Here is a 19,530-nt window from a genome sequence, read left to right on the forward strand (position 1 = left end):
TTTTGCTTTCAGGAAAAAACATGATTTGTTTATAGAGCCCAGGTCTGGCAAACACAAATGCATTTAACTTTAATCATGTGGTTAGTTCCATGGCCTTTACTGAGATTACTCAAGCAGGGAAAGTTAAGCATGTTCATAAATCTGTGAAGGATCCTGGCTTCTACTGGATTTTTTTCACTACATCTATCTTCTTTGGGTCAAATTTTCATGTTTAGGTGCCTAAAGTTAGGCGCTCAAATCTGGATTTTAACCACCTAAATGAAACCGAAATTCTGATGCAAGATAACATTTTCAAAAGCACCTAAATCCCATTTTCAAAAGTGACTTTAGCACTACCTCTCACTGACTTTCACATAAGCGCTTTTGAAAAATCTTGCAATGAGGCACCTGTATCCCTATTTATGTCCCTAACTTTAGGCACTCGTGAAAATTTGCAATGTGAAACACAGACTTCAAACAAATACATTTCAGAACATCAAGACTAAATTTACAAATCAAAGTAAACTCACCAATAAGCACTGCTTACTTCATTTACCAGTAAATATTCCACCTCAACATTACTGCAAATAGGGCCCCCAAAAGTTTTTATATTGATGCAGTTCTGAGAAACCCACATGAACATAAAATAGTCTTGTTTCAAAAGGGAATCGAGATACTAAAGCAAAATAATTTGTAAAACACTGTTCTTATAATTAAAAAAAATGCATTCAGCTGAATTGACAAACCCTCCAAATGTGAGAGGAAAATGTAAGAGAAATCAATGGGACTCAATGAAAAATGGCCAGGAGAGTCTTGTAATATTGCGTGAGTTGTGTGTTTTGGGACAATGGTTTTCAGATGTGAGCTTCTACCGCTGAAATCAAGGGTGATAGGAAGGGCAAATTTACGTTCCACATTTGTAAAAGGTTAAACAGTCTACGAAGGTTTCTGGTCAGCCTAATACCGTACTGGAACATTCCAGAAGGCAGTTTTTTAAGGGGTGGAGAAAGCTGAGCAAACATTTTCCGTTGCCTCCCTCAATGTCTACAAAGCATAGCTGCCTCTTCCTACATGTGGCTAAATGAACTGTGAGAAAAGTCCCCATGCTTACAAAACACACCTAACTCTCACCCAATTTACTGTGTCAACAACAGCACCCAACAGCTGTCAGGCCAAGGCAGAGACAAAAACTGTCACCTCATTCTTACAAATATTCTCCCATTCGGCTACTGAGAAAACAGACCAGCCATACAATGCCATTTTGATCCACAGTTAGGCTTCATGCTTCAAACTGAAGCAGGTAATTTTGTTTTTATCTGATGTCTCTTTCGGTGTCCAAGTAGACAGCACAAGTAAAGGCAAGTCTGGGTTGGCATAGGCGCTCCACTTCAACTTGAGTGAATTAGTGAAAGATTAGAAAGAAGCAGAGAGACTCAATTACACTCACTTTGTCATGTACTAAAAAAGCCTGAGGAAAGAAAAGAATAAACAAATGAACCCAAAATGGCTCCTCTGAGCCATAAGCCGAAACTGATGACTCTGAACTAGAACAAAAGGCCTTTGATTTACCTCCATTTAGTTTAAATAATAGCAGTGACATATGGAAAATCCAAATTCATTTCCTTCATCCCCAATACAATATTTTGAGTATTATTTTAAATTAATATGAATAATAGTAATAATTAATTGTACATCTAAAGTCAAAAAGCATGTGTTTCTTTGCAACATTAATAAAAAATACATTACATCAAACCAATTTAAACGAACTAAAAATGTAAATGAATAAAACAAATTGATGGGGAGACAATAAGTTCCTGTCAGAAATAGTGATAGCTACCAATACGTACGCTGATTGTGTTTGATTCTTTTCTGTATCTGAGATCTCAAGAAATATTTGAATTTTCCTTTTCAACTCATCCTAACTGCTGCATTTCAGTCACAATAACCTTTCCAAAATGTGTCTCTTTTCAAAGTTCGCCATGACTGCTCAGTGAAACTGGCTTTTTCCCATTGGTTTCCTCCTATTGAATTTCTTGTTTCTCCATTTACCTGCCCTAACTGGTTCTGCTACTTGTAAAATGAACATTTGAATTCATGTGCTTTTTACCCCTCCCCCCAACTTAAAACAGACAAAACCTGATACAGTTTTAACACAACCTCCCCCTCTTTTCAGTTTACTGGGAGAGAGAGAGAAGAAAGAAAAAAAGACAGTCTCCTAAAAAAAACCATAAGGAAGGAGAATTTTGATTTACAAATAATATCAAAATCATACCTAGTGCTAGTCTGATCTGTCTACACCATAATACCAGGATACTATGGCTTACAGGACCATGAAAACACATACATTTAAGTAACTTCAGTTCTGGAAGCACAATAACCTTTTCCCAAACCAAGATCATCAACCTTCAAGTGGGTAACAAAAAGGATGTAATGATCGTCAGGAAAGTGCATGCGAGGGTTTTTAATCTTCAGATCTTTCCACATCTTGGCAAAGCCGAACTTGGTGGTTTTCTTGGCGTGATGCTCACAAAATTCACGAAAAACAAAACAAAAAATCATATATAGTGAAGCAAAATACTTGTACAATTGTATTTAACTATAAAATTAAACCAGCTTAAAAAAAAAAAGTAAAGCAAAGGATTCGAATGTGCATGATTGTCTTCAGAGCCCAGAGCGATATTGCTTGTTTAAGCTGGAATTGAGAAGAGACAGAGAATGTCTAAGGGCTCGGCTTACATGTAGTTCTTCACCCCTCCCTGCGCAGGTGCATTCTTTACATCCAACCAATCTGCTTGCCTCTAGCCATTAACAGGTGTGTCCTGAAGTTTTGGGATAGGCCAGAAGTGAAACTGATGTGCGTGATGCAGACATGCTTTTCATAATAATGGATCCGTAATAGGTATTCGAGTCTCTCCACCTTTCCCCATGGTTTAATACACAATAATTTCTCTACAGGGTGAAGATCCAGGTTCAACATGCTGTACAAAGCTTAACAGCTTTCAATCTTAAAATGACTGTTTGGCCTTTAGATTTGCTTAAAAATGTGGGCCAACTGAAGATCAAGGTTTTATACGGGAATGAATAATCTCGGACACACAATTCCGTTGAGAAACAATTTCTGTCCTCCTGTTGCTATGAATCCCATGTGCCACAGAGGGGATATGCATTTCTAATGAGAACATTATCTTGTGTTGCCACGTTCAAGTAGTCTTCAGCATCCAGGATAGGCAATGGTCACCCAACCCACAACATCGGCCTTTGTTGGTAATCTCAGCAGACAGGACAAGGATTGAAGGGGCAATGGACTCACTGCATCCAGTGGTCACAGCAAAGGAGGGTTGTGAAATGGAGAGTAAGTTCTGTGGCTGGAGGACTCCATTCTCAATGACTGTCAGGCCCATGTGTTTTATGAACACACTACGTTCACTAAACTGCATTACTAAAAACGTGTCTTTTAAAATATAAAGGAAAGAAGAAGAAAAGCATTTTGCCTAGTTAATTATCCCAAAGGTGCAGGTGAACTATTCCTCATAGTAATAATAATTCCTACTCCTTTTTGCCCATCTGTTTGGTTTTAATTGAAGCTTAAATAAAGCCCAAAGAATCCTGTACTATAAAGTGCTCAGTCAGTGCATGTCTGATGCCTATTGATTAGCTATTAGCTTTAGCTGTTCAGTGAGAGCTATCCGAATTCATCTAGCCTAGAGTAATCCCATCCCACTTATTTGACATAGATGTGTTTGCTGTGTAACTGTCTCAAATAACTCTCACCAATCAATAGAGCCGATAGAGGGAGAAATTAAGGCACAAATGCAGTGCAATGAATTGCCCAAGGACTGGGCACACAGATATTTGTTAGTAGACTCAAACTCAGAAGGGCTGAGTTTCAAAAGCACAAGGAGAAGTTAGATGCCTTGTCTCACTCCCATTTACTTTGAATGGGTACTGGGAGCCAGATTCCTTGAGTGCCTTTCAAAACCCCAACCAGGCCTCTCATTTCCATCCTCACGCCAATATTTGGAAAAATAGGGGGTTAATATTAGGTTTCTAAATCCATATTTAGGAAGCTAAGATTTGAGCTAGGGTGATTTAGGCACACTGGAGGCTGTGCATTCTTGAGACGTCTCTTCCTAAGTTACTCAGGAACATTTGAAAATTCCATTTTTAGGTGCCTAAGTATGGACTCTGGTGGCTAATTTTAGAGTCCTATTTTTAAAAATGTTGGCCATATTTTTCTTACTATATCTACCAAGCCATGTTTCCCCCTCGTATAGTGCACACTTTTAGTTATTAAATCATTCTTCCTTTTCAGCTCTTTAAAAAATGTACCCTGTATTTGACTTGAAAAAAAATAGAGCAAGATGTGGACCAGAAAGAGAATTTGTGCTCAGGCTGCTCTGGCTCTCAGTGGTACCATTTAAATAAAAGCATGTAATATATAAGCACACCATCAGAAGCAATGCAAAACAAAAGATGAAAGCTAGTGGCTTTTAAAAATATCATCATTTAGGCACATTCAATGTAATTCTAAGCAACTTAATAAAAAAGAAAGAAAAATCAATCAATCAATAATATGGTTGCTCCTTGTTGTGAAGAAAACATGTTGTTGTTTCCCATGGAAGATGTGTTTAATGAAAAGACAAATTATAGTGCTAATTAGTGCAACTGGCAAGAAGAATTCCCCTAAGAACCAACTTATCTTCAATAACTAACTCAAGCAGAAACCTTGGAAACCTTTAATTGCGTAATACTGATTTCTCCAGTAAGGGACAACTTGCAGCTTGGTCATAATATTGGCATAGGGATGCTGTTTCTGAGCAAGTCAGATTTTTATTTGTCTTCCACCAGTCACTTCAGCAGGAATGCAGGGATACATTTGCACTAATTCCCTCCCCCCCCCCCCCACACACACACACACACATTTAGTTTTGACAGAAGCAATATGTGCCTGAAATAGCTGCATCTGAATGACTGTGCCGGTAAAATGATTTGCGGGTGCAAATCTGAGGAGATGGCTTCCAGGTACCTAATATCTGTTTGCAGTTCATTTGCAAATGGCACCCAAAAATAAATAAGATGACCACCTCTCTGAAAACATACCCCCTATAGTGTCCAAGTTGCCAGGTGATAACAATCAGGCAAAGGTGTTTGGTTAGGACATCAGGCTGGGTCATAGGTTTGAGGTCCAGTTAAGATTATAACCATCTTTCTCTCTCTCCGATGTCTAGAGAACAGATCGTGAAAGTACTGAAGAGCTAGTTCAAAACACTTGTAACAGACAACCCAGCCTGCCAACAATATTCAAGATTCATATGGATCCCCTTTAACAGTTTCTTTAGAAAATAGTTATTTGTATCTATAATTAATTAATGGCCATGTGCCCTATCTGTCCAGTCAGCTGGGGCATTATTAGAGCACCCATTAGCTTAATACCCGGGAATATAATAGTAAATAAAGCCTGTGGTCTGACCTATTTGGATAATTCTTACAGAGACAAACCCTGTTCCCAGAGCACAGCTCCAGTACATGCGCTGTACACAAGGGTATTCTCCTGAGATCATGGATTGGACAAAATCCTTGCACCAGGCCAGACAGAGGCAGTGGAGGCACTCCTCACTGGCTAGTGACTGCTGCAGCCCCTCCTACCCGGGGAGGTATGGCAGGTGGGTCTGCAGAGCTGCAGATCCACATGCCAGCCCCAATCCATCCATCCCTCTGCCCACTCATGAACAAGGGCCAGAGGTTGACTCTGAAGAGCACAGCTCTGCATACAGACAGGAGACAGAAATTTGTGCCATATCCTTTCATCCTGTCTCACTTTGTTGAGGTAGAAGTCCCAAAAACAGTAGAACAGCTGATGTCATTCAGCAACAAAGGAGAAACAGATTCAAGGAGTATTGGTGGGAGGGAGGAAATAGTTCCCCTCCTCCTTCCCGCCCCCGTCCTCCTCGCCAGAATAACCAAGCCAGACAATTGCATGGAACAATGACATTTGAAATCTCATGGACACAAAGAGACACATATTCAAAGATGCCTCAATCCAACATCTGAATTTGTACATGTAAAAATTTTAGGTGCAAAAATAAAACTTGCTTTTCAGAACATGAGTCATAAGGATTGCTTTTGAAACTATGCCTGACAAACACACAACGGCATAGTTTAGACTGGCATATAGACTGGCATGATTTTCCGCAAATGCTTTTAACGGAAAAGTTTTTCCGTTAAAAGCATTTGCGGAAAAGACCGTCTAGATTTGCATGGACTTTTTTCCGCAAAAGCACTTTTTCCGGAAAAGCGTCTGTGCCAATCTAGACGTGGTTTTGCACAAAAAAGCCCCGATCCCCATTTTCGCAATCAGGGCTTTTTTGTGCAAAACAATACCGCGTTGTCTACACTGTGCCAGTTTCATTGCCAAATCTCATGTCTAATCTTCAAAGAGGGTGCAGATCTTGAAGCAAAACTTCCCAGGAACAGATCAGTTCTTTGCTAAAGAGGTGGAAAGATAAGGCACCCCCTAAAATCTAGGTGTGCAGATAAATTCTTCCAAGGAAAGGTGTGTTATTTAACACATCTTTAAGCACCACTTAGCATCTAACATAGAAAAAGGCAGTAGGGTTTACCAGCAAGCTCATCCTGATCAACCATAGTTGTTTAAAAGTATGTTAATTTACATGCTAATCGACTTATTTATTAAATGAAGTTTATTTTCCTAATCTGGACAAAGCCCAGAAACATAAATCCATTATTAAGACAAATTACAGGGACTAAAAATTAAGAAGTGTCTAGTAGGTTGAATTAGTAGAAGAAATACATTTACAAAATCTAGACACTAGAACCAACAGGGATAAATGATCAAGAGAAATAGGAAGCCAGAACCTGAGTTGATGTAAATTGGTGTAGCTCCAATGAAGTCAATTGTGAAAGCTACACCAATTTACACAAACTCTGGATCTGGCTCTATCCATTTGTGGATTATATAAGAATGTGCCACAAGATCTGTATCATGTCTCAGTGCGTACTGCGGAAAGGTCACAGGTAAGAAAATCACAATGTAACTGTCCTAGGGATAAGAGATCAGACCCTTCAGGACCTTTAAGCAAAAGGTTCACGATAGGTATACTGAACAGAGATACAATTCCAAGGAGAACTTGTCACTGTTCACTTTTTCTTTTTGATAAATTACTGATGCAGTTGCATATCCTGAATTAATGTATTATGATGCTTCTGGGATGCATTAACAGGTGTATTGTGAGCAAGACATGAGAAGTTATTCTTCCGCTTTACTCTGCGCTGATTAGGCCTCAGTTGGGGTATGTCTAGATTACATGGCTCCATCGACGGAGCCATGTGGATGAGTTTACTAGACATAGGAAAATGAAGCAGCAATTTAAATAATCGCCGCTTCGTTTACATCAAAATGGCCACCGCGCTGTGCCGATCAGCTGTTTGGCGGCACAGCAAGGCAGTCTGGACATGCCACGGTCGACAAGGGAAGCCATTTCACGAGGCATAACGGAGCCATGTAGTCTAGACATAGACTCAGGAAGTGGGTCTGGCCCACGAAAGCTCATCACCTAATAAACCATCTTGTTAGTCTTTAAAGTGTTACATAGTCCCGTTTTTTGTTTCAGCTAGACTAGACTAACACGGCTACATCTCTATTACTACACCATCAGAGTGTCTGAGCACCTCACCAATGTTCAAGAATTTAGCTTCACAACAACACTCATAGAAAGATGCATTATTATTCCCTTTTCACAGATGAGGAACTGAAGCACAGAGAGATTATGTGATGCCCCAAGTCACACAGGAAGTCTGTGGTGCTGGTATTATGTATTGGTATTATGAAATTTTTAAAAGGCCTTTCTGTTTGTATTCTTATCTGTCTAAATTATTATTATTACATGTGGTTTTTATAATCATAGTACAAAGGTCCTTTGTGATGGACCTAGGGGACACCATGGTGCAAGATGTCATTCTATTGAAGTGTTCAAATGCTCATGAAATGAATCCTGGAAAAGGAATGCCAAACAGTAGTAACATTCCTACTGATGTTATGTACCATAGCACAAGAACACAGGAAAGGTCTGCAGCATTGGTGAAACATACTGATGTATTATCATACTGATCTGATTTTGGTTAAACCTCTTTGAAGTTGAAGTCCAACACTCCTGGTAACATCAACAGTAAATAAACCCTTTTGTTTTCTTTGATGAGGTGAGGCATGTCCTCAGGGCTTGGTGACCTCCAAAGATCAGGTTTCTGACAAAGCTCTGTCATTCAATGCCACAGTGAACTGGTTAGCTAATAGCCAGAGTAATAGCTTGGCATCAGATCCAAAAGAGAAGAGCATCAGATTCAAAAGGGAAGGATTTAAATGCTGTTTCTAAACTTCCATGAAGATCCTTTAGATTTCCTAACTTTGTTTCCTCATAAATATTAAACTTAGCCTAAGATCCTTGGAATGTGGTTGGAAGATTTTGATAGCAAAAACTTGAAATGCCATGGGCCTCAACACTGTGAGACACATTCAGGGTATGTCTACACTACCCTCCTAATTCGAACTAGGAGGGTAATGTAGGCATACCGCACTTGCAAATGAAGCCCGGGATTTGCATGAAGCCGGCCGGCGCCATTTTTAAATGCCGGCAGTTCGAACCCCAGGAAACACCAAATCAACTGAATGCTGCACAGAACAAGAGGAACTTTCTTACTGGTTTTTTCGTGTTAATTTTTTACCCCTCAAGTACAATTTCTCCATAAGCTGAACCTTGGTCTACTCTGATATATTGTAGCAATATATTGTTTCTAAAGACATTGGTTCTGGGCTCATAAAAGTCCATAATAAAAGTACTAATAAAACCTTATCTGTATTTTGCTTTTGGACCTTAAAATATCTCACTGTGTTTAGCATATTGATTATTTCATCTGCTACTGAAACAAATTGATTTTTGGGGTTATTAAACCTCATCTAGTCTGTGCCACCAACATAGAACAACAGTGGGACAAATCCTGACATCCTTATTCAATCTTTATTCAGGTAAACTCAGTTGACATTAATGAGAATCTTACCTGAGTGGAGGCTGAATAAAGACTGCAGGATTTAGCTCAGTGCACTACTTGAAGTCAAAGCTGGGATAAAAACAACTAGTTTTGTAAAAACACTACTCTGGGATCTTTAATGACTGCCAGGGATCTGAGCGTCTGTTTAATAACTCACAAGACATATGGCACCTTTAGCAGTACAGTAAATCCTAGCCTTTCCTATAATATAAGAACAAGGGGACATCCAATGAAATGGACAGGCAACATTTAAAATTGTTTAAAGGATGTTTTTTACACAATAGATAATTATCCTATAGAACTACCTGCTGCTCACATGATCAACACCAACGGTATGTCTAGAATACATACCTCTGCTGACAGAGGCATGTAAAATAGGCTACCCGACATAGTCAGTGAAGCCAAGATTTAAATATCCCCAGCTTCATTAAAATAAAAATGGCCGCTGCGCTGTGCCTGCTCAACTGATTGTCGGCACAGCATGTGAGTCAAGACACGGATCCCTTGTTTCACGAGGCATAAGGAAACAGTCGACAAAGGCTTCCCTTGTTGACCGATCCGCGTCTTGATTTGCACGCTGTGCCAACAATCAGCTGAGCCAGGACAGCGCGGTGGACATTTTTATTTTATTGAAGCCGGGGTTATTTAAATCTTGGATTCACTGACTATTTCGGGTAGCCTATTTACATGCCTCTGTCGGCAGAGGTATGTAGTCTAGACATACCCCAAGAGTGTGGTAGGAACCAAAAAAGAATTGGACATTAAATGTCTAACGAGAACTACATTAGATAGGACAAAATATGTAAACTGTCATGCTTCATTAAGTCAAACACACTATGACTTGGATTGAGAGCAAATATCCTTTATGGATAGGGTGACTAAACTTTCCACAGGGAAAACAGGGCACTGTGTTGAAGCCTGAGGCCCTCTCCCTGCATGGAGCTTGCCTAAGTCATTCACCACCCCACATGACCCTAGAGTTGGCATTGCTGCTTATTCAAGCCCTGCCTGCCCCCCAGCCTGAGCTCTGCCTGCCCCCTGCTTAGCACTGGCATGGCCCCCCATATTCATCTACACCCCACTTTTTTACAAATGCCTATTTTTGCCAAAAAAAATTGGGATGCCAGGACTGGGATTGGAAAAGAGACTGCCTTGGTCAAATATGGTCACCCTACCTATGGACAGGTTATTTCATGGTCATCCTTACAAGGTTTCTTGTACCTTTCTCTTCCTACCTTGTTCTCACCACTCTTGATGACAAGCTATTGGACTAGTTGATCACTGAACTTGAATGGCAATTTCTTTTCCAAGTAGTGACCTAGAGCAAAGAAGCACATGGTCACCTGTCCTACTTCCTGTAACACTGGATTTCTTGGGGTTGTCTCCTATACTACCAGTTTGAGAGTCTAGACTTTAGTTTTACTCAGCTTTGTAATGAAAGTAGCTTGTGCGTGGAATCCTGTGCCCACTCTGCCCATGCATGCAAGTCCTTATCCTCAAGCAAAGTTCCTTAACAAAATCACCTGAGATCACAGCAGCTGTACACATTACCAGAATTGCTAAACTCTACACAGATGGGTGCGTCAGCTCAATGGGAGAATGATATGTGAAACCGACTGTTTGTGAGAGCAAAGTTCAACTCAAGGCACCACCTGGTGGGTCAGGAATCAGTCATAGCAGTAACAGGTTTCTGTGTCTTAACATGTCAGGCAAGCGAAGGGGGAGAAGAGAAACATAATGATCTTCCTAGTATTTGGAGAGGTGCGGTCACCTGGAGAGAAGAAACACTCTGTAGCTGGAACATGTTGCCTGAGCTGTAGTGTAAGATCAGAGGTACATTTTGGGTCTGCTTTCTTATCGATTCTAAAGGCAGCACAAGCAGTGGGGAAGAGGGAAGGGAAATTAGCCTTAGGACCAATTTGAATGCACAAGGGGAAAAGGACTTTTTGAATCTGATAAGCACAAAGGAGGGTAACCTCTTATCTTTGCCCCTCACCTCAGCTAGATGATGAGTTAGGCCAGGCAATCCAACTGGACAAAGTGCAGAGTTATACTTCCATAAAGCCAAAACTGTGCCATGACCTGTATTGCTGAATAAGGGAGAGATAAAAAGGTAAAAAGAGCCTCTTGTCTATCGTCATGCACCAGGGACGGATCCTGTTGTAGCATTAAGGAGAGCATTATAAGCCATTGGCTAGTACCAGGGGTGGGGAACCTCAGGCCTGGGGGCCAGATGTGGCCCCTGGCTTGTCTGGATTTGGCCTTCGAGACTCAGGGTCTTCCCTCGCCACTTCACTGCTGGGCTGGAACCCACAAAATCTCACTTGTGTGTGGTCCCCAACTGATTTTTCTGTGGGTCAACTGGCCCTGACCCAAAAAGGTTTCCCCACCCCTGGACTAGTTCATGCACAACATCTCCATAAGGGCACAGTTGGGTGGCGTAGTTACCAGCTAGAAACACAAGAGATGCCTTTTCAGGCCATTATAGCAAGCAGCATAATAACACTTAAAATATGTTGTGTTTCTAAAGCAGCTTTGTACTACAAATCTCCAAAACATGTTATGAATCATGGTTCATACTCATGCCTCATAAAGTAGATCAGCATTGTTACTCCAAATTTACAGACAGGAAAATGGAGGGACGGAGAGGTTAAAACGAATATGAGCACGTGTGGGTATAAGTATATACATAAATATAATTTTACTTTGGGGGGTCTTAATGTTTTAGTGTGTCTTAAAGTTGCACAGTCCACTCCAGCCTACACTGGGCTTGATTTCCAGAGCCCCCAAAGTTCCAGCTGAAGTCAATGGGACCTTTCTTTCAGTGTTTGAGACACAGGAAGCCTGATTTTTAAAGTTGCCAAACTGGGCACCTAAAAATGGCGGGCAACATTTCAAAGACAAGGAATCTCAGATAGCCCTTAAGGCAGAGGTTGTCAAACTGTGGGCCAGGACCCCAAAGTGGATTGCCAGGCCCAAGCATCACCACACAGGGCAGATGCGAAAGCCCAAGGGCTTCTGCTCTGGGCAGCATGGCTCAGGTTACAGGCCCCCTGCCTAGAGGTGAAGCCCCTGGGTTTTACCCCCCCCCCCACTCCCAAATACACACAGGGTGTGTCTAGACTGGCAAAAACTTGCCAGCTGTCTACACTGGCCGCTTGAATTTGCGCAAGAGCACTGACTTTGTAATGTACAAAATCAGTGCTTCTTGCGCAAATACTTTCATGCTTCCACTCAGGGATAAGCTCTCTTGTGCAAGAATACTTGCGCAAGAGGGCCAGTGTAGACAGGCACCTTAATTTTTTGCGCAAGAAACCCCGATGGCTAAAATGGCCATCGGAGCTTTCTTGCGCAAAATCGCATCTATACTGGCCACGGATGCTTTTGTGCAAAAGCACTTTTTGCGCAAAAGCATCCGTGCCAATTTAGACGCTCTTTTGCGGAAATACTTTTAACGGAAAAACTTTTCCGTTAAACGTATTTCCACAAAATCATGTCAGTCTAGACGCAGCCACAGAATGGTGGGGCTCAGATGGGGAAAGGCTTTTGTCTCCCCTTTTGGGGTGGTGTAGTAATTTTTATTGTCAGAAGGTGCACATGGTGCAGTGGAGTTTGAGAAATGCTGCCTTGAGGTATCCAAGGACATGCTTCTTTACAAAGAAGGAAAGGGAAGCTGAGCCTGAACTTTTAAACCATGATTTCAGTGTTGCCACTTTTCCCCTCTTGTTGCAGTATCAGCCTTTCCTTACAGACTATTATAAAGCATAACAGGTTGGCACCTTGCTCTGTCTAACTTTGTCTACCCGCTCTTGTTTGTTTCCTCTGTCCCCTCAATCAAGTGGAAAAAGAGGAGGAAAAAAGTCTTTCATCTTCCTAGCAGCAAGACTTCACATTCAAAGATTTGGTGCATTCTCAACTGCTGTAAATTGATGGGTAAGGCTGCCAACTGCCAATCTCAGGCTTCATATTAGTTTTCATCCAACCCTGTGTAGCTCTGGCTATAGCTTTTCCTGCCCTTTGTTCTCTCTCTGATCACTTAAATAGAAGCAGGTGTTTTCCTATATTGCTAATCTCTTGTACATTCATACAGTCCCAGCAACTGCTCTTGTGTCCCAGCTAGGTGAATGGAGCCAGACATTTAGCTGCAATGGAAGGCAATGCTCTGGCTCCACACACAAGCCAGACTGAAAGCTCCTTAATTTGCAGGAAATTTCAATCCCTTCCTCCATTCCCTCACTTTATATTTTCTCCTTTTAAAAAAGGCCTGCCCTGTGCCCTCCACTACCTGGAGCAGAACTAAGGGGAAAGCTTCAGAGTGGAGGGTTAATTTAGTTTGAAAGGGTTGAGAGACTGAGACTTTATTGCTGGCAAAAGATATTTCTGACACTAGTTACACAGAGGACCCTCATCTTCATAAAGACATAGAAGCTGGCAGACCAACAGCCCTGGAGATTAAAGTCCTCCCCTTATCCAGAGAACAGGTGCAGCCCAGAAGTACACATGCAGGCTTTCCCTGCAGTCGTGCCCCAGTCTTATTCTGGAGGGAGCTTTCAACAGTGAGTGGGGAATTCAGCCTCTCTATGCTGGCACTCACAATGAAACAGCCAATTAGGAGCAGTTGTGGTGAAGAAATGTAGACAAGTAACTAGGTAGCTCACCCGAGCTGTTTCACATAGGATCTAGAACAGCCAGCAATTACTTTTCAGCACTCAACCTAAACTGGATTTGAACCAGAGACCTAGTAGGCTCTACTCCTATAGAACAATCAAGTTTACAGTTCTTCAAATAGCAACACAGATGTGATGTCAGAAATCCAGAGAGTGTGATAGAATATAATTCCTCTAAATTGCATGCTGGACTAGGCATTGCATAGGTTTAGAATTTTAAAATACTTCTGGATCTAAATGCACATTATCATAGCAAAACATACATCTCTTAGAATAATCTGGAGAGAGTACCTTATGCTATCATTGTACTTACTTAGAATTAGATCCATGTTAATGTGACTACATCGGATGTGATTCCTGTCTTAAATTCTTTAACTCTAACAACAAGAGCTTGAATTAACACAGGCTTTAGTTTTAGGGAGTGATAGTTATATTGTTCAAGATATATGGCCAGTTTCTGCTTTCAGATATGCTGTTGTAAATCCAGAGTGACTTTGCTGAAATCAGTGGCATTCCTCTGTATTTATACCAGAATAACCAAGAGCAAAATGTTAATCTTCTCAACTGGGCCATACGAAGATTTTGATGCAAAACCATAGATCTGCCCAGGGTCAGTTGGCTGGTTTAGCTGTATGTCTATTCAGCCATGCCTACCCACAGAAGACCACATTTTCTGCTGGCGTAAATGGACAAAATTCCTCTGAAGTCAATGGAGCTGTGCACCTATTTACATTAGGAATATGAACGGTTAACTGGTTACGTGATAAGCATCACCCTTACTACACAATACTTACCAGTAGCTGATTAACTGGCAGCCCCATGGGGCTGGAGGCTAGGGGTCAGCAGTTGTCTGCCATCCCCCAGCCCCATGGGGCCAGGAGCCACGCTGATTGTGGGTTGCTCCAGCTGGGCTGGGCCCACTGCTGCACTGGAGCAGATGCCCCTGCCCATGGGATCCCATTTAATCGGTTAACTGGCCAAATGTAACAGTTAACTGGTTATATGTGATGGTTAACCAGTTAACTCATTAAACTCACATAATTTTACATCCTAAGTTTACATGAGTAGAGAATCTGACCCATATGCTCAGTAAACCTTTCAATGAACTTAGCTCAAGTTTTGTGCTTGTAAGGAAACCTCACCCACGCACATTTCATGCTGGCTCAGGTTTTCTTTCAAACATTTTGTAAAGCTCTGGTGTTCAGGAGTGGAGAGCAAGTGAGGCTGGGAGAGGTGAGCAGACTAATCCAAGGAGGGAGCCTCCAATGGGGGAAAAGAGAGGACGGGGGTACTGAAAGGATGTAGGAACCGTCAGAGCAGAGGTAATACATGGTGAAATCTCCCTATAATTCAAGGGAAGGGAGGGTTAGATGAGGATTCCCAGGCCCCTCCCATGAGAACTCAGAGAGCACAGCAGTCTGTGTGATTAACAACTGAAGCATGAAGCAACTGACATTTTATTAATAAGTATGTTTTTTTTCTTGTACAAGTACGGTTTCTCTTCCCTATTTGACACTGAATTAATATACTTTGTCTATACTTTATCCCTTTTCACCCACTGTATCCTGGACGGCTTCAACTTCGTTAGATAGTATCAATCCTGCAGAAATCATCTGGATGTTCTCAAGCACAAGATTGGATTACCCCATTTTAGCTTAATGTAACTGCAAATGTTATTGATTCACAGACTAGAATCGAAGGCCTCAAGGTACTTTTATGATCAGGTAGTGTGACCTTTTGCACAATACATGCCATAGAATTTCACTCATTATTTCCTGAACCAACCCCATTCTTGTTGTTGAACAAAAGCCCGGTGTTTTGAAAGACATCCAGTTTTAGTGTAAAGACGTCATGTGATGGGGAATCCACCACACCCTAAAGTCATCTTTAGTCTCGCCAGTATGGAGAAGAGAGGAGAACAGAACAAAATGTAACTCAGTACCTATATGCCCTCTAATCTTTTTCATCCATGTGCAAAATTTTCCCACCTATGTGCAGCGTGCATTTTTTATGTGCTGAGATGTGCAAATGTGCACCACCAGTAGAAACAAAAAACCTAGCTGTGGGTGCTTTGCCAATCAGCTGGCCAGCATTTGAATCTCTCTTGAGCATCTGCACAAGCATTCAACTTGCCAGAAACACTGCTCGGTACCCTAGATGAGGGCACACGGCATCAGTGTTACATAACAATGATGCACACTTCTCTAGTACCTCTCAGTTAAGGATCACCAAGCACTTTATGGTTATGAATGAGTTAAACCCCACAACTCCCTGTGAATCAAGAAAAAGTAATTGTTCCCATTTTATGGAAGAAGAAAGGGAGGCACAGAAACGTCACATGATTTGGCCAAGATCACACAGGAAGCCAATGGCGGGGAACAGTATAGAGCCTGCTTTCTCTAATGAGACACTTACTTGTAGAAACAAGGCTAGTATTGCTAAGATTTCTGCCCACGTATAGATGGTTTACTCTCTTATGTGTTCTTAGTGGTTCAAGGATCAGTCATCTGTAAAGCAGATCTCCTCAAATCACATTGCGTGACACTGTTAATACCTCCCTGACTTCACCAGCATCAGGTGCCAGGAGTGAGTATTAACTAGAGAGTCACCACACCAGTTCTGCCAGTGAACGCCTCCAAGCTGCAGCTTGTTTTGCATAGTTAACAATGACATGCAGAAGTCTGAATCATTAGCACACAATATTCTGCAATGAATAGCCCCCCCACACACATTTGTGCTTGCATTGCATGTTGAAACTTAACTTTATATGTACCCACTTTCTCTGAATTCCGCACCTGTGTAGCTGCCACATCTACAGAACAGTCAAAACTGAACAGGAAAAAGCCAATTTCACAATAGGATTAAAGATTTAACATCAATTCATGGGCTAGCTACTTTGTAGAGCCATGAAAGGCACAGCAAGGGATAAGGTAAAAACATTTTGCTCTTGCTTGATTTAATGCTTCTATATTAAGTAAATAAGGTTAAAATAAAATTCAGATCAGAAGCTGTTTGCTCTGGGTCAGGTGGCTTTCATCTTAGCTAATCAGTAAGACACACCTTACCTTCTGAAAAGCCTTCCCCATTAGCACTGCAGTTAAAACAGGTTTGTGGCAGCTCAGGTCACCCAGTTACAAGGTAAACACATATAAAACTACAACAATGAATGTGGCTTTTGCTCCTCAGAGCATACTACATCCAGGTTGCATCAAGGGATGTGCTGACTATGTTGCAAGAATTCTGTTTCCCCCTAATGTCAGCTGTAGAACTTAAGGATATACCATGAAAGGAACAAAATCAAACAGTGTTTGAGGTCATTGATCCTCCAAGGACAGTGGTTTTTATCACACTACAGGGCTTGCTCCTTTTCCCATCAAAGTTAACAGGAATTTTGCCACTGACATCAAGAGAAGCAGATTTAGGTCATCTTAGTTTCCTGACTTTGTTACAATTTATGCCCATCATTCCCTTCCGGCTAGGTTTAGTTTTGGGAGGCAGACCATGACTCTCAGCATAAAACAAAAGAATGTATCCCTTCTCTGTATTTCAATAGTTAAATTAAGCCCACAACAACAAATGGGAGTGCTGAACCAAGGGAAAAAAACAAGTTAACCCTAATGAAGTTGTTAGTGTCCCTTGTATATTTTTATTACTTGGTTTTCTATATACTGCAACCTCAGTGTCTAAAAGTTCTGCCGGCCTGGGAACCTGCCATTTTGAAACAGCATGTTACTGAAGGACAGGTACACTGTGCTCTCTCTTGGAGGAGGAAAAAGAGAAGGCTGAGTTGAGGCCTCTTTCAAAGTCAGGGCTTTCTAAGGTACATTAAAACTTTTGGTCTAAGGTTGCATGGGACTGTAGGATTCTGGTCATACAATCTTTTATTAGGTAGCCACACCACTGCAGCAATACATGGCTTCAGAAATGCCTACATGATGTGTCAGGTTTGCTTTCCAAAGGCTGTGAGCAGGGTAGAAGACACAGTAGGTTTTGAGTCCTGCTGCATGAGACATGTTGCTGTATGTGGAAAGTGAGCAGAAACAAAGGGTGTCATGTGACAAAATATCTCCTAATCCTTGCAAAATAAATTAATTAAGGGATTCCAAGTAGTCTGTGTTGTAAATAGATTCAATGACCCTGGAACATCTTCACTTGACTACAAAACGACAGTGCAGAGTTTCATTTCTGACTTATTTTATAAAGGCAAAAAGAGAGCACATATACAGCAAGCACTGACATACAGTTGCATACTGCTCTGATTAACCACGAGGGTCCCCTCCCTAAATAGCTTTTTTTAAAATCCTATTTCCTGGTGGCTTTTTACCTGAATCTGATATGTACAGCATCCTTGGAGCCACGGACTCTGCTATGAAGGAAAAGCAGGAGCTCAAAAGCACAATGCTAGTAAGGGTCTGGCAAGTCTAGCCCTGACTACGCAAAAGGACTTCAGAAATAAAATGGTTTTGTCTTACTGCACTCCTAGCTACTATTTTATTTAGTACAAATTATTTCTTTGGGTTGGGCTGCGTATATATCTAGATTATTTGATTCCTAGGCCGGGGTGGAAAAAGGCATTGGCATGTTGAGGAGAAGGTGTAAGTGGCATGTTGAGGTGGAGATGTAGATGGGGTTTGTGTGGGGGGGAGCATGAAGGTTCCTCACTGATCTCCAGTTAAGTTCAGGGTGCCCCTTCATGCTTCACGCACCAAAGCACATCTGTCTACTTTGAGCCAGTCTCTCTAGTCTCGTTAAGTTTGGCTTGGCAAAGAACCAATGAGAAAAGGGGGGTCAAAAGTGGCATTAGCCGCCTTCGTAGTTTCCTGATCCCCAGGGCTGGCCAGAAGCTGGGAAGGGCAGCCTGAGGGATCTATCTTATGCCCAGCTGCCCATGGCCTTTAGGATCCATTCCAACAGAAGGAAGTCACTGACTGGGGTATAGAAATGCCCCAGCCACACCCAATGTTCCCTCTAATTTTTTTTCCGTCCATGTGCACAATACATTTTGTTATGTACACTGACGCATGTGTGGATGTGCACCACCAATAGAAACACATGCTGCTGGCTGTGGGCACTCCACTAATCAGCTGGGTGGCTTTTGAATCTCCCCTGGGCAGCTGCCCAAGTGCTCAGTTTATAGGGAACAGTGGTCACCCCCATGTTCCTGATCATGTTCCTTACCCCAAGGCTTAAGTGAAGAGGTAACAAATAGTCACTATGGTGGCCATATGCCAGCTGGGCATGCGGGGGATGGAGGGAGGGGACTGAGCGGTGCAAAACTCCTGGAATAGAGGCTAGAATCTGGCCCTTTGAATGGAGGATTCCTTATGAAATGGGGTAGTGTATAACCATGTGACTCAGACTTAGGAACACAAACAAATGTACATCAGGAAACATCGAGCACTGACAGATAAATGAACTAGATAACTTAAGAGACCTTGTCCATCCCTCATACATCTATAAGTGCATCAGAGAGGGACTATTTCTATAAGATATTGAAGCATTTTGCTCTGAAGTTCACTGGTATTTGACTTTTAGAGGGTCTTGGTCACAGTTCCATTACAGGCCTAGAACTGTGCAGCTTTGCCTCACAATCACATAGCTATCAATTTGCACTATTGAGAAGATGATCTCTAATTCAGAGGCACTTTTGGAATAACGCACACACTTTCTGAAGATTTTGAAGGGCAAAGATCTTTCAGAGCTCCAGTCTAAGTTACTACCAAATTGCTTCTCTAAAGTAAAAAAAGATTCAAGTTGTGAAATTTAATTATACTTCTGGCTTTTGAATGTCTGGCCTATATCTAGGCTTTGATTTGGAGCC

General features: G+C 41.6%; 1 protein-coding gene across 2 annotated transcripts in view; it reads right to left on the reverse strand.

Moving 5' to 3' along the window:
- The window catches only part of TTLL10 (tubulin tyrosine ligase like 10), a 200,565-nt gene that overhangs the window by 124,610 nt on the left and 56,425 nt on the right, over window positions 1-19,530 (reverse strand). The gene's annotated exons all lie outside the window — the stretch shown is intronic.

The sequence above is a fragment of the Pelodiscus sinensis genome, chromosome 24 (genome assembly GCF_052426305.1).
Source record: "Pelodiscus sinensis isolate ZL-2025 chromosome 24, ASM5242630v1, whole genome shotgun sequence".
NCBI lineage: Eukaryota > Metazoa > Chordata > Testudines > Trionychidae > Pelodiscus > Pelodiscus sinensis.